The sequence below is a fragment of the Pseudophryne corroboree genome, chromosome 2 (assembly GCF_028390025.1).
Source record: "Pseudophryne corroboree isolate aPseCor3 chromosome 2, aPseCor3.hap2, whole genome shotgun sequence".
Classification (NCBI taxonomy): Eukaryota; Metazoa; Chordata; class Amphibia; order Anura; family Myobatrachidae; genus Pseudophryne; species Pseudophryne corroboree.
The window spans coordinates 1,013,531,138-1,013,546,266 of NC_086445.1; the positions used below are offsets into that span (position 1 = coordinate 1,013,531,138).

General features: G+C 45.7%; 1 protein-coding gene across 50 annotated transcripts in view; it reads left to right on the plus strand.

The window, feature by feature from the left end:
- Window positions 1–15,129, plus strand: part of LOC135050271 (uncharacterized) — a 466,297-nt gene that overhangs the window by 271,810 nt on the left and 179,358 nt on the right. The window lies entirely within an intron of this gene.

Sequence of the window (15,129 nt, forward strand, 5' to 3'; positions counted from 1 at the left end):
ATGGGGAATAGCGGCTCCGCAGGAGACAGGGCACAAAAGCAAGCTTTTAGGATCACATGGTGTGTACTGGCTCCTCCCCCCATGACCCTCCTCCAAGCCTCAGTTAGGTTTTTGTGCCCGGCCGAGAAGGGTGCAATCTAGGTGGCTCTCTTAAAGAGTTACTTAGAAAAAGTTTTTAGGTTCTTTATTTTCAGTGAGTCCTGCTGGCAACAGGCTCACTGCATCGAGGGACTTAGGGGAGAGATTTTCAACTCACCTGCGTGCAGGATGGATTGGATTCTTAGGCTACTGGACATAGCTCCAGAGGGAGTCGGAACACAGGGCTCGCCCTGGGGTTCGTCCCGGAGCCGCGCCGCCGACCCCCCTTGCAGACGCTGAAGATGAAGAGGTCCGGAACCAGGCGGCAGAAGACTCTCAGTCTTCATCAGGTAGCGCACAGCACTGCAGCTGTGCGCCATTGTTGTCAGCACACTTCACACAGCGGTCACGGAGGGTGCAGGGCGCTGGGGGGGGGCGCCCTGGGCAGCAATGTATAATACCTGTATGGCGAAAAATACATCACATATAGCCCTTGAGGCTATATGGATGTATTTAACCCCTGCCAGATATCTAAAACTCCGGAGAAGAAGCCCGCCGAAAAGGGGGCGGGGCCTATTCTCCTCAGCACACAGCGCCATTTTCCCTCACAGAAAGGCTGGTGGGAAGGCTCCCATGCTCTCCCCTGCACTGCACTACAGAAACAGGGTTAAAACAGAGAGGGGGGGCACTGATTTGGCGATATGTATATATATTAAAATGCTATAAGGGAGGAACACTTATATAAAGGTTGTCCCTGGATAATTATAGCGTTTTGGTGTGTGCTGGCAAACTCTCCCTCTGTCTCCCCAAAGGGCTAGTGGGTCCTGTCCTCTATCAGAGCATTCCCTATGTGTGTGCTGTATGTCGGTACGTGTGTGTCGACATGTATGAGGAAAATATTGGTGAGGAGGCGGAGCAAATTGCCTGTAATGGTGATGTCACTCTCTAGGGAGTCGACACCGGAATGGATGGCTTATTTATGGAAATTACGTGACAATGTCAACACGCTGCAAGCCGGTTGACGACATGAGAGGGCCGGCGAACAAATTAGTATCTGTCCAGGCGTCTCAAACACCGTCAGGGGCTGTAAAATGCCCATTTACCTCAGTCGGTCGACACAGACCCAGACACGGACACTGATTTCAGTGTCGACGGTGAAGAAACAAACGTATTTTCTTTTAGGGCCACACGTTAAGGGCAATGAAAGAGGTGTTACATATTTCTGATACTCCAAGTACCACAAAAAAGGGTATTATGTGTGAGGTGAAAAAACTACCTGTAGTTTTTCCTGAATCAGATAAATTAAATGAAGTGTGTGATGATGCGTGGGTTTCCCCCGATAGAAAATTATTGGCGGTATACCCTTTCCCGCCAGAAGTTAAGGCGCGGTGGGAAACACCCCTCAGGGTGGATAAGGCGCTCACACGCTTATCAGAACAAGTGGCGGTACCATCTACGGATAGGGCCGTACTTAAGGAGCCAGCTGATAGGAGGCTGAAAAATATCCTAAAAAGTATACACACACATGCTGGTGTTATACTGCGACCAGCGATCGCCTCAGCCTGGATGTGCAGAGCTGAGGTGGCTTGGTCGGATTCCCTGACTAAAAATATTGATACCTTTGACAGGGACAGTATTTTATTGACTATAGAGCATTTAAAGGATGCATTTCTATATATGCGAGATGAGCAGAGGGATATTTGCACTCTGGCATCAAGAGTAAATGCGATGTCCATATCTGCAAGAAGATGTTTATGGACACGACAGTGGTCAGGTGATGCAGATTCCAAACGGCACAAAGATGTATTGCCGTATAAAGGGGAGGAGTTATTTGGGGTCGGTCCATGGGACCTGGTGGCCAGGGCAACTGCTGGAAAATCCACCGTTTTTTACCCTAAGTCACATCTCTGCAGAAAAAGACACCGTCTTTTCAGCCTCAGTCCTTTCGTCCCTATAAGAGTCATATCTGCCCAGGGATAGAGGAAAGGGAAGAAGACTGCAGCAGGCAGCCCATTCCCAGGAACAGAAGCCCTCCACCGCTTCTACCAAGTTCTCAGCATGACGCTGGGACCGTACAGGACCCCTGGATCCTACAAGTAGTATCCAAGGGGTACAGATTGGAATGTCGAGAGGTTTCCCCCCTCGCAGGTTCCTGTAGTCTGCTGTACCAATGTCTCCCTCCGACAGGGAGGCAGTATTGAAAACAATTCACAAGCTGTATTCCCAGCAGGTGATAATAAATTTACCCCTCCGACAACAAGGAAAGGGGTATTACTCCACACTATATGGTGGTACTGAAGGCTAGGTGAGACCTATTCTAAATCTGAAAAATTTGAACACTTACAAGGGTTCAAATCCAGATGGAGTCACTCAGAGCAGTGATAGCAAAGAACAAGGGGACTATATGGTGTCCCGGGACATCAGGGATGCTTACCTCCATGTCCCAAAATTTGCCTTTTCTCACCAAGGGTACCTCAGGTTCGTGGTACAGAACTGTCACTATCAGTTTCAAGACGATGCCGTTGGATTGTCCAAGGCACCCCGGGTCCTTACCAAGGTAATGACCGAAAGGAGGATTCGTCTTCAAAGAAAATGGACGACCTCCTGATAAGAACAAGGTCCAGAGAACAGTTGGAGGTCGGAGTAGCACTATCTCAAGTAGTTCTACGACAGCACGGGTGGATTCTAAGTATTCCAAAACCGCAGTTGTTCCGACGACACGTCTGCTGGTCCTAGGGATGATTCTGGACACAGTCCAGGAAAAGGTGTTTCTCCCAGAGGAGAAAGCCAGGGAGTTATCCGAGCTAATCGGGATCCTCCTAAAACCAGGAAAAGTGTCAGTGCATCATTGCACAAGAGTCCTGGTAAAAATGGTGGCTTATTACGAAGCGCTTCCATTCGGCAGATTTCACGCAAGAACTCTTCAGTGGGATCTGCTGGACAAATGGTCCGGATCGCATCTTCAGATGCATCAGCGGATAACCCTATATCCAAGGATAAGGGTGTCTCTCCTGTGGTGATTACAGAGTGCTCATCTTCTAGAGGGCCGCAGATTCGGCATTCAGGATTGGATGCTCGTGACCACGGAGGCCAGCCTGAGAGGCTGGGGAGCAGTCACACAAGGAGTGTGATCAAGTCTGGAGAATTCTCTCCACATAAATATACTGGAGCTAAGAGCAAATTTATAATGCTCTAAGCTTAGCAAGACCTCTGCTTCAAGGTCAGCCGGTATTGATCCAGTGGGATAACATCACGGCAGTCGCCCACGTAAACAGAAAGGGCGGCACAAGAAGCAGGAGGGCAGTGGCAAAACTGCAAGGATTTTTCGCTAGGCGGAAAATCATGTGATAGCACTGTCAGCAGTGTTCATTCCGGGAGTGGACGACTGGGAAGCAGACTTCCTCAGCAGGCACGACCTCCACCCGGGAGAGTGGGAACTTCATCGGGAAGTTTTCCGCATGATTGTGAACCGTTGGGAAAGACCAAAGGTGGACATGATGGCGTCCCGCCCGAACAAAAAAATGGGACAGGTATTGCGCCAGGTCACGAGACCTTCAGGCGATAGCTGTGGACGTCCTGGTAACACCGTGGGTGTAACAGTCGGTGTATGTGTTCCCTTCTCTGCTTCTCATAACCAAGGTATTGAGAATTATAAGACATAGAGGAGTAAGAACTATACTCGTGGCTCCGGATTGGCCAAGAGGGACTTGGTAACCGGAACTTCAAGAGATGCTCACAGAGGACTAATGGCCTCGGGAGCTAAGAAGGGATTTGCTTTCAGCAAGTACCATGTCTGTTCCAAGAGGAACCGTGGCATCGGCCTTTAAGAAAGGACCTGCTCCAGCAGGGACCTTGTCTGTTCCAAGACTTACCGCGACTGCGTTTGACGGCATGGCGGTTTGAACGCCGGATCCTAAGGGAAAAGGCATTCCGGAAGAGGTCATACCTACCCTGGTCAAAGCCAGGAAGGAGGTGACCGCACAACGTTATCACCACATGTGGTAAAAATATGTTGCGTGGGTGAGGCCAGGAGGGCCCCACGAAAAAATTTCAACTAGGTCGATTTCTGCACTTCCTGCAAACAGGAGTGTCTATGAGCCTCAAATTGGGGTCCATTAAGGTTCAAGTTTCGGCCCTATAGATTTTCTTCCAGAAAGAATTGGCTTCAGTTCCTGAAGTCCAGACGTTTGTCAAGGGAGTATTGCATATACAGCCCTTGTGTGCCTCCAGTGGCACCGTGGGATCTCAACGTAGTGTTGGGATTCCTCAAATCATATTGGTTTGAACCACTCAAATCTGTGGATTTGAAATATCTTACATGGAAAGTGACCATGCTGTTGGCCCTGGCCTCGGCCAGGCGATTGTCAAAATTGGCGGCTTTGTCTTACAAAAGCCCATATTTGATTTTCCATTCGGACAGGGCAGAACTGCGGACTCGTCCCCAGTTTCTTCCTAAGGTGGTGTCAGCGTTTCACCTGAAACAACCTATTGTGGTGCCTGCGGCTACTAGGGACTTGGAGGACTCCAAGTTGCTAGACGTTGTCAGGGCCCTGAAAATATATATATATATATATATAATTCCAGGACGGCTGGAGTCAGAAAGTCTGACTTGCTGTTTATATTGTAGGCACCCAAAAAGCTGGGTGCTCCTGCTTCTAAGCAGACTATTGCTCGTTGGATTTGTAGTACAATTCAGCTTGCACATTCTGTGGCAGGCCTGCCACAGCCAAAATCTGTAAATGCCCATTCCACAAGGAAGGTGGGCTCATCTTGGGCGGCTGCCCGAGGGGTCTCGGCTTTACAACTTTGCCGAGCAGCTACTTGGTCAGGGGCAAACACGTTTGCTAAATTCTACAAATTTGATACCCTGGCTGAGGAGGACCTGGCGTTCTCTCATTCGGTGCTGCAGAGTCATCCGCACTCTCCCGCCCGTTTGGGAGCTTTGGTATAATCCCCATGGTCCTGACGGAGTCCCCAGCATCCACTAGGACGTTAGAGAAAATAAGATTTTACTTACCGATAAATCTATTTCTCATAGTCCGTAGTGGATGCTGGGCGCCCATCCCAAGTGCGGATTGTCTGCATTACTTGTACATAGTTATTGTTACAAAAAAATCGGGTTATTATTGTTGTGAGCCATCTTTTTTAGAGGCTACTTCATTGTTATCATACTGTTAACTGGGTTCAAATCACAAGTTGTACGGTGTGATTGGTGTGGCTGGTATGAGTCTTACCCGGGATTCAAGATCCTTCCTTATTGTGTACGCTCGTCCGGGCACAGTACCTAACTGAGGCTTGGAGGAGGGTCATGGGGGGAGGAGCCAGTACACACCATGTGATCCTAAAAGCTTGCTTTTGTGCCCTGTCTCCTGCGGAGCCGCTATTCCCCATGGTCCTGACGGAGTCCCCAGCATCCACTACGGACTATGAGAAATAGATTTATCGGTAAGTAAAATCTTATTATTAAGGTATGCCTTCAAAACTGACACTCCATAGGGGAAGGTGTGTATATACCCAAAGTACTCATCTCACAATATAAATAAATAGGAATAAATACAAGTATATCCCATATATGAATAAATAATCCTAGGATTATTGTTATTATTACCATCTGGAACCCAGGAGGATCGGACAGCACAACTATACACACACATAAATATTAGAAAAATACACACTTATTGTGTCATACACAAAAATATAATACAATAATATATAAATGACAAAAGACAAAAACTCAAAACTCCCCTCCGGTAGCTATAAAAATACACCATAGGGGTTAAACTCGTTCAGACCCCTTGGGGACACTGTATCAAGTTCATTGATCCAGAAACATTCATGCTGTTTAAGCTTTAACAAGCGATCACCTCCTGTAACAAGGGGGGGGACAGTCAATGAGTTTGCATTTTAAACTCGCTACCTGGTGCTTAGCTTCTAATAAGTGACGAGCTACTGGCTTATCAGACACACCGTTATTCAAAGCTGCATGTATAGATGACCGATGGTTCACCATACGATCTCTATAATTTCCTGTGATTAAACCGACATAATATAATCCACAAGGACATTTCAGGATGTAAATGACATAATCCAATCTACAATGTAGATGATACTTGATCTTAATATTAAATCCAGTATAAGGATAAGTAAAAATGGGTCCCACCATCATCGGTCTACATGCCGTGCAATTACCACATGAAAAACTCCCAGGCCTTTGTTGGAAAAGTTGTGCAGTTGATACCTGTGCATCAGGGTAGAGTGTAGGTCTCATTAACATTTGTTTGAGATTAGGGCCTCTCCGTTACTCTAGCATGGGTCAATTTCTCTCGGAATATCATCGGCGCAGGCAAATAGACAGGAAGAGCCATTTGTTGGGCGGGAGGGGGTGGGCCGGAGGCATTTGGACAATGTTTTGGGGGCTCGGTCCGGACAATGCAGTTGTGGCTGGACTGTGCGGGGGCGGGCCGTGGCAGCTGTGTGACATCACACGCAGCTGCTGTGACCTAGGAAGTGACGAGTAGCTTCCTTCCAGTGTGCAGGAGGTGCGCTGGTAGGGAGCTACTCCTCAGGTACAAAAGCATCGCCGCCATGCAATGCTATTGTACCTGTGTGGGGGGAGCAGAGCCAGACATGCGGGGCGGACTAGTCCTATGCTGGGCGATCCCCCGCATGTCTGTGAAACTGATCATAGATGTGCTAAATTTATCACATCTACAATCAGGTCTGAATTAGGCCCTATATCCAGAGGCAGGACATGTAGTCTTAAAATGTGTTGAATGAACTGAGAAGCTAATAACCTGACACTGGGTAGCTTTGTGAGTGGAATGAAAGGGGCTAACTTACTGAAATGGTCAACCATGATCCAAATGGTATTTATAACCTGCAGCCACCGGTAGGTCAACAATAAAATCCATAGATATATGGGTCCAAGGTCTTCTAGGAATGGACAGAGGCAACAGTTGACTGAAAGGAGAGTCCTTGAGAGACTTGTTTTTAGCACAGACCTCACAGGCTAAAACAAATTCTTTGTCCCTCCTCCCAACTTTCTAGCAGAACCCCTTGCTTGTCCCATTGGCTCCTCTGGCAGGTGCTGCTGTGCCTTGTTCAACCTCTAGTTAAGGAGCTGGTTTCAGTATATGCAGCTGATGTGAGCCAATGGGATATACAGTATGTACTGTAGCTTAGTAAGTAGAGGTGTATGGTGGGCATGTTTCATGTTTTGGTTTTGGATCTGGATCCACGCTCGTGTTTTGGATCTGGATTGGTTTTGCAAAAACCACCCTTTCGGATTATGGTTTTGGTTTTGGATCTGGATGATTTTTTTAAAAAAAATCACAAAAACAGCTAAAATCGTAGAATTTAGGGGTAATTTTGATCCTACGGTATTATTAACCTCAGTAACATTAATTTCCACTCATTTCCAGTCTATTCTGAACACCTCACACCTCATAATATTGGTTTTAGGCCAAAAGGTTGCACCGAGGTAGCTGGATGACTAATCTAAGCGACACAAGTGGGCGGCACAAACACCTGGCCCATCTAGGAGTGGCACTGCATTGACAGACAGGATGGCAGTTTTAAAAACTAGGCCCCAAAGAGCACATAATGCAAAAAAGAAAAAGAGGCGCAATGAGGTAACTGGATGACTAAGCTAAGCAACACAAGTTGGAAGCAAAAACACCTGGCCCACCTAGGAGTGGCACTGCAATGTCAGACAGGATGGCAGTTTTAACAACTAGTCCCCAAAAAACACATAATGCAAAGAGAAAAAAAAGGTGCAACAAGGTAGCTGGATGACTAAGCTAAGTGACACAAGTGGCCGACACAAACACCTGGCCCATCTAGGAGTGGTACTGCAGTGGCAGACAGGATGGCAGTTTTAAAAACTAGGCCCCAAAGAGCACATAATGCAAAAAAGAAAAGCGGTGCAACAAGGTAGCTGGATGACTAAGCTAAGCAACACAAGTTGGTAGCACAAACACCTGGCCCATCTAGGAGTGGCACTGCAATGTCAGACAGGATGGCAGTTTTAACAACTAGTCCCCAAAAAACACATAATGCAAAGGGAAAAAAAAGGTGCAACAAGGTAGCTGGATGACTAAGCTAAGTGACACAAGTGTGCGGCACAAACACCTGGCCCATCTAGGAGTGGTACTGCAGTGGCAGACAGGATGGCAGTTTTAAAAACTAGGCTCCAAAGAACACATATTGGCAAATTCAGTAAGAATCACAAGTAGCGATTCATACAGAATTTTTGCTGAGGTGGTGTGGGCACATGCGCAGCAGGCCCTACTGCGCATGCGCCCTCATTTTCTGCAGGGGGCTGCAGAAAATGCGAATACCTCTGCCTGTCAATCAGGCAGTGGCGGTCGCGGGGCGGGAGGGGGGTGGCAACGCTCCATTTTCTGGGAGGAAAAGGAGTGTTGCGGGGCGTGCCAACCGGAATGGTCTGGTACGCGCGAACGGGGGCGTAATCGCTGCGACTGCGTGACGTCACATGCAGCTGCTGTGACAGGAAGAATGGCGCCGGGATTCCTGCGGCCGCAGCTAAGCTGTGCTGGCAGTAGTCATCCTTAATTTCTGCTAACAAGCAGAAATTGCGTGCTGTTAGCAATTTCTGCTTGTTGAAGGGGGGAGGCGCCGGTCAGCATGCTGGGCGGCCTTGCCCAGAGCTGGGCAGCCCCCAGCATGCATGCTAAAAGTTAGCAAATTCTGTTGATTAGTAGAATTTGCTATCCTTACTGAATTGGCCCCATAATGCAAAGAAAAAAAGAGGTGCAAGATGGAATTGTCCTTGGGCACTCCCACCCACCCTTATGTTGTATAAACAGGACATGCACACTTTAACAAACCAATCATTTCAGTGACAGGGTCTTCTACATGACTGTGGCTGAAGTGATTGCTTTGTTGGGGCCCCCACCAAAAAAGAAGCAATTAATCTTTCCTTGCACAAACTGGCTCTACAGTGGCAATATGTCATCCTCATCCTCACAGAGAAATAATATTCAAACAAAAAACCACATAATTTAGGTGTCGGTGGACTGCTTACGCAAGTACCCAATGTTTATGAACTTGACAATGACTTATGATGAATGCGCTGCAGGTGACGTATAAGGGAGGATGTTCCTAGGTGGTTAACATCCTTACCCCTACTTATTATGGATTGACAAAGGCAACAGATGGCTTGACACCTGTTGTCCGTATTTGTGGAGAAATAATTCCATACTGAAGGTGGCTTTTTTGGTATTTTTCCCAAGCATGAAAATGGACATTTTCATCCCATGGCCAACAATTGTCTGCACTGGTGCCTTATTCAAACAAACCACATCACCATCAGTATCCTCATCATTAAGTTCCTTCACAGCGCCAGCTACACCCATATCCTCCTCATCCTGGTGTACTTCTACAGTGACATCCCCTATCTCAAAATCAGCAACTGGACTGGCGGTGCTCCTACCAGCACTTGCAGGGGGCATGCAAATGGTGGTAGGAGCCACCTCTTCCCATACAGTGTTGTGAAGGTCAGACCTAGACATCGCAACCACAGACAGTGCCAGCACTTTTGTATTTTCACAATACCCCTTTAATTTTACAACATACAAGACAGGGCCAGTGTACATTGATTTTCACTCCACTCTAGAATAATTACAGCATACAAGACAGGGCCAGTGTACATTGATTTTCACAGCACCCTAGAATAATTGCAGCATACAAGATAGTGCCAGTGTACATTGATTTTCACTTCACCCTAGAATAATTACAGCATATAAGACAGGGCCAGTGTACATTGATTTTCACTGCACCCTAAAATAATTAGAGCATACAAGACAGGGCCAGTGTACATTGATTTTCACTGTACCCCTGAATGTTTATGACATACAGGGCCAGTGTAATGTTATTTGAACAGCAACACCCCTATATTTTACAGCATACAAGAGCATTGTGCTTTTTATTTTTAACAACTGCACCTCTGAATTTTTACAACATGCAGGGCCAGCAGCACCCCTATATTTTAAAGCATACAGGAGCAATGTGCTTTTACATTTTAGCAACTGTGCCTCTGAAGTTTTACAACATACAGGGCCAGCAGCACCCCTATATTTTAAAGCATACAGGAGCAGTGTGCTTTTAAATTTTAACAACTGCACCCCTGAATTTTTATAGCATAAAGGGCCAGTATAATGTTATTTAAATAGAAATACACCCCTATATTTTACAGCAAACAGTAGTGTGCTTTTAATTTTTAACTGCTCCCATAAAATTTTACAACATACAGGGCCAGCAGCACCCCAATATTTTACAGCATACAGGAGTAGTGTGCTTTTCATTTTTAACAATTGCACCTTTGAAATTTTACAACATACAGGGCCAGCAGCACCCTTATATTTTAAATCATACAGGAGTAGTGTGCTTTTAATTTTTAACAACTGCACCCCTGATTTTTTACAACATACAGGGCCAGCAGCACCCCATATATTTTCGAGCATACAGGAGGACAGTGCCCCTGCACACTGGTGTTTCTATAATGGGTGCAGTGTGTGGGGTGGACATGGGTCCCTGAGTCCAGAGGGGGCCCACACTGCACCCATTTTTTTAATACTCACCCCTCCGGAGTCCCATGCCAATGTCACCAGTGCTGTTAAAACCCATTGAAACTGGATCAATCCCTAACTTCCTCTCAGAGTTTAAGCGATTTGGAATGCTATCCAACTTCAAAATTAACTTAGAAAAATCTGTAGTTCTGAACCTCACATTAGATCAGAAAAGCTTAGGTGTTCTCCAGTCTACATCTCCTTTCTCTTGGCATCCCTCACAGCTCAAATATCAGGGGGTTACCTTGGTTAGGGACATTTCACAAACTTTTTCCTCCAATTTACCACCATTGTTGTCCTAACTTTACTCAGACCTTTCTGCTTGGGGAGCCAAGAGAAATTCTTGGGTGGGACGTAGTGGAGTCATTAAAATGAATGTTTTACTGAGAGTTCTCTACCTCCTCCAGACTCTGCCTATTGCAATCCCTCGTGCATGGTTTACCTCAGGACAATCAGAGATTACATTTGGGCTGGTCGCAAACCCAGATTTAAACATGAAATATTGTATAGAAGGAAACATCAAGGTGTTCTCCAGATTCCTCACTTTCTCTCCTATCACCATGCGGTGCTCCTCACTAGGATACTGGAATGGAGGAGGGTGGCGGATTGGAAACAATGGGTGGATCTTGAATTAGACTCTCTTCCTTCCCTGCACTCTAGCCTACCCTGGCTCTCGATGCTCCCTCAGGTCTCTCACACTCTCGCAGGCCCTATGTTGGCATGCTGGCATTGTCTTTGCACCCAGCCCCTTCTCTCATCCTCTCCTTCCCTGCTCATGCCATTATTCGGAAATCCGGTATTCCCACCGGGACTCCATGATTCATCATTTGGTTGGTGGCGCCTAAGGGGTATACATAGGATAAATCAACTTATAGATTCTTCTGGCCTTTTGGGTTTCCCAACAGTCCAAGTCAATTAGAATTTACCTAATAAAGAGATTTGGAGGTACCTACAGATCAAGCAGTTCTTGAAGGAAAAAAAGGGGGGATGCCAAGCACTTTATCACATCAATTTCTGTGCAGCTAGTAAAATAGGGCTACTCTCCCTAGAACTGTCAGCAAAGATAAAACAAAAAACTGGTATTACAGCACACAGAAATTGGATACAAGTAATTTATTAAAACACAAATGAATCAATAAATCTCAAATACTGGCTTGTTTTCAAAGACATAAAACAAACAATATAATAAAATTTCCTTCTGGAAACATACAATGTATTAAAATGTCCTTCTGGCAGTGACTCTCTTAGCTTGGAAACAATTTCTAATTAGTTCCCTCAACTCCACAGAGTAATATACCAACAGTGTGTCAGTTTCATAACAGATTAGTATTCTGCTGTTACTATATGCTGGTGCAAAACATTGGATTAAGTTTCACAAATCCTCTAGATAAGTAGAATCCACTGTGTATGAAGCACACATATGCCTGTTTAGTCTGGCCAGACAATTAAGTTAGGTGTTCTCTCCACTCCCCACAATAGCCTGCTTCAGACTGTGCTCCCCGGCTGCTGGTGCTTGTATCCATTAATATGCAGTCATCTCTGGGTGACTGTCTGTGGAAAAGTTCCAGTGTGCAGATGCTAAGTGGATATCACCGGTGTGAGTATTTCAAGATGCAATTAATACACTGTTAACGCGTTTCCTCACCTCCTTCCAGATTCAGCAGCTTCATCAGAAGTATCGTATTGTCTCCATTTGTTTCTATTTAAACCTCACGGTTAATTGCCGCACTTACGTGATCATTTTACGTCTCCATCTCCTTGATGCTCCAAGCCTCATTCTGGCTCTGGGCCTACGCCCACCTGGAACTTGCTTAAGAAGGCCTACCCGTTTTGAGAACTTATGCCTCTCCCATTATTTCCCTCGTCATTCTCTTTCTGCATACACAAATTGATAATTGATTAGGCTTTCCCCTCTAGACCACAATTTATGGGTGACTGGGAGGCAGATTTTGTGGGCATGGTGGGGGAGGATGGCTTGGCCGAGATATTTAATAATACATTTTCCTCTTCAAATATGTTGGTAATGTAAATACACTATTATAAGGTGCTTACTTGATGGTACTGCTGCCCTAGTTTTCTGGCTAAAATGTATCCTGGTGTACCGAACACTTGTTGGAAATGTGGGGTGGGGGTTGGGAGTCCTTGGCCTAAAATATTGGAATTTTTTTTATGAGATCAAGAGTTTTTATTATATGTTTCTTTTTTATTTGATGTATACCTATTAAATGCCTAATAAAAACTATTTGCCCAAAAAAAAGAAAGGTGTTTCATCAAGGTGATTGCAATCATAAATGAAGATGAAAGTCCAGGTAAAGGGCATTTTGTCCCTCCTGGAATGGGTCATGTTTGGAGGTAGGGATTGGGTATTTTAAATGTAAACTAATGCTGTATATTAGATTTAAACTAATAGCTTAATAATGCCTGTGTACTGTTTATAGCTCCACCTAATTGAGAGACAACTATTTTATAAGCTTAAACAACCTTAAAATACATAGTGATATAAAATATATAATTTATCTTGTCACAAGTAAGAATAGCAGCAGCATCGATACTACTTACACACTAGGACAGGACCAAGGAGAACTTTCTGTTTGCATCTTTCTCTAGATCCAAATGCTCTCATTAAATAACAGGTTACACAGGACCTAGACACCCAGGTGGGAGGAGAAGAAGTTGGGATCCTGGGTCACTTACAGCTCCTCCCCCTCCCATCTCTCCTCTGGTTGTAAAGCTACAACGGTAGCTCATAAAACCTGATACTCTTGTGTCTCTGCACTGCATACTGTCCTTGTGTTCTGGCTTCTTGGTTCTGCTGCTGCACAAGAGGGAGAGCTAGTGATGTCATTGTGCTCCATCCAGGGGGCCCTGACAGATAGGGATCCAGGGTACAGTTTGCCCTGCATCCCTCCCCACCTTATTCTGGCTATGTCTACTACTTACTTGACTATAGCACCTCCATCTTCAGGAGGACAAGCACGTTGAGTTTTCTATCTGGCCAAACTCACCTCTATTTCATGTAGCTGTCAATAGCAGTTTTATTAGGCATGACAACAATGGGGGTCATTCCGAGCTGATCGCTAGGTGAAAACGTTTGCTGCACAGCGATGATGCAAAAAAAGGCACCTTCAGCGCATGCGTATGTGGCACAATGCGCACGCGCAACGTACTTTCACAAACGGCCAATGCAGTTTTACACAAGTTCTAGCGAAGCTTTCAGTCGCACTGCTCGCTGCAGAGTGATTGATATGAAGTGGGCATTTCTGGGTGTCAACTGACCGTTTTCAGGGAGTGTTCAAAAAAACGCAGGCGTGCCAGGAAAAACACAGGCGTGGTTGGGAGAATGCAGGGCGTGTTTGTGATGTCAAATCCGGAACTGAACAGTCTGAAGTGATCGCAAGCTAGGAGTAGGTCTGGAGCTACTCTGAAAAAACACAATTTTTTTGTAGCCTTTCGTTCGCACTTCTGCTAAACTAAAATACACTCCCAGAGGGCTGTGGCTTAGTGTTTGCTCGACTGCTAAAAACTGCTAGCGAGCGATCAACTCGGAATGAACCCCAATGTTATTTGCTGTGCATTGGATTTGTGATCTACCAGTTGGAACCGGCTACAGACAAAAGACTGAGGGCCTGATTATGGAAACACGCACAAGCTCACATGCAGCTGCATCTAGCAATCATTAGAAAGCTGCACAGGTGTCACTGGGCTGCAGACACAACTACAAGCACTAAAGTGTCACTGAGTGGCAATGGTGAATCTCCATATGTAAGAAACGTACCACAGGTGGGGCATAACCATGTAGTCAGAGTTACTGTCTATTCTGTGCTGTGAGTATACACAGTGCACACCGAATTCAGTCACATCTGCTGCACTTAGCATTGGGTAGGTGTAATTACTGATGATATTGATGAAAGCTGCTCTCACAGATGGACAACTGGGGGTGCTGTGATTGCATACAATGTACACCTGCATCAGATTACAGGAATGTAGTTATATTATCATTTACTTTGCTGCAGCCATCCAGAAATGTGTTCACATTATGTGCAACTTAGAATCAGGCCCTGAAGCAGCTCACTCCTCAATGATAGAGATGCTGCAGTAAAGATGTTAGATACACTGTATTAGAAAGTGTATCCAGTAAACAGTATGTAGAATATTGGCTACATATGTACAACGACTCGTACGATATATCGGTCACACCGGACAATGTGTGCGGGAGATATTGTATATGGTGCATGCTCCCACGGGTTGTATACAACGTCAGATATCTTTTGTTCAGCACTTGAGAGCAGAAGATAGCGGACATGCCTGCATGCTTTGGGATGTGGGTGGATGCGGTCACAGACGATACATCGTACAGTGTGTATGCACGGACGATATATCATTTGTGATGTCACATCTGCCAGACATCAGACAGTGTGTACCCAGCCTCAGGCAATTATTCTGGGTGGAGAGAAATGAAAAA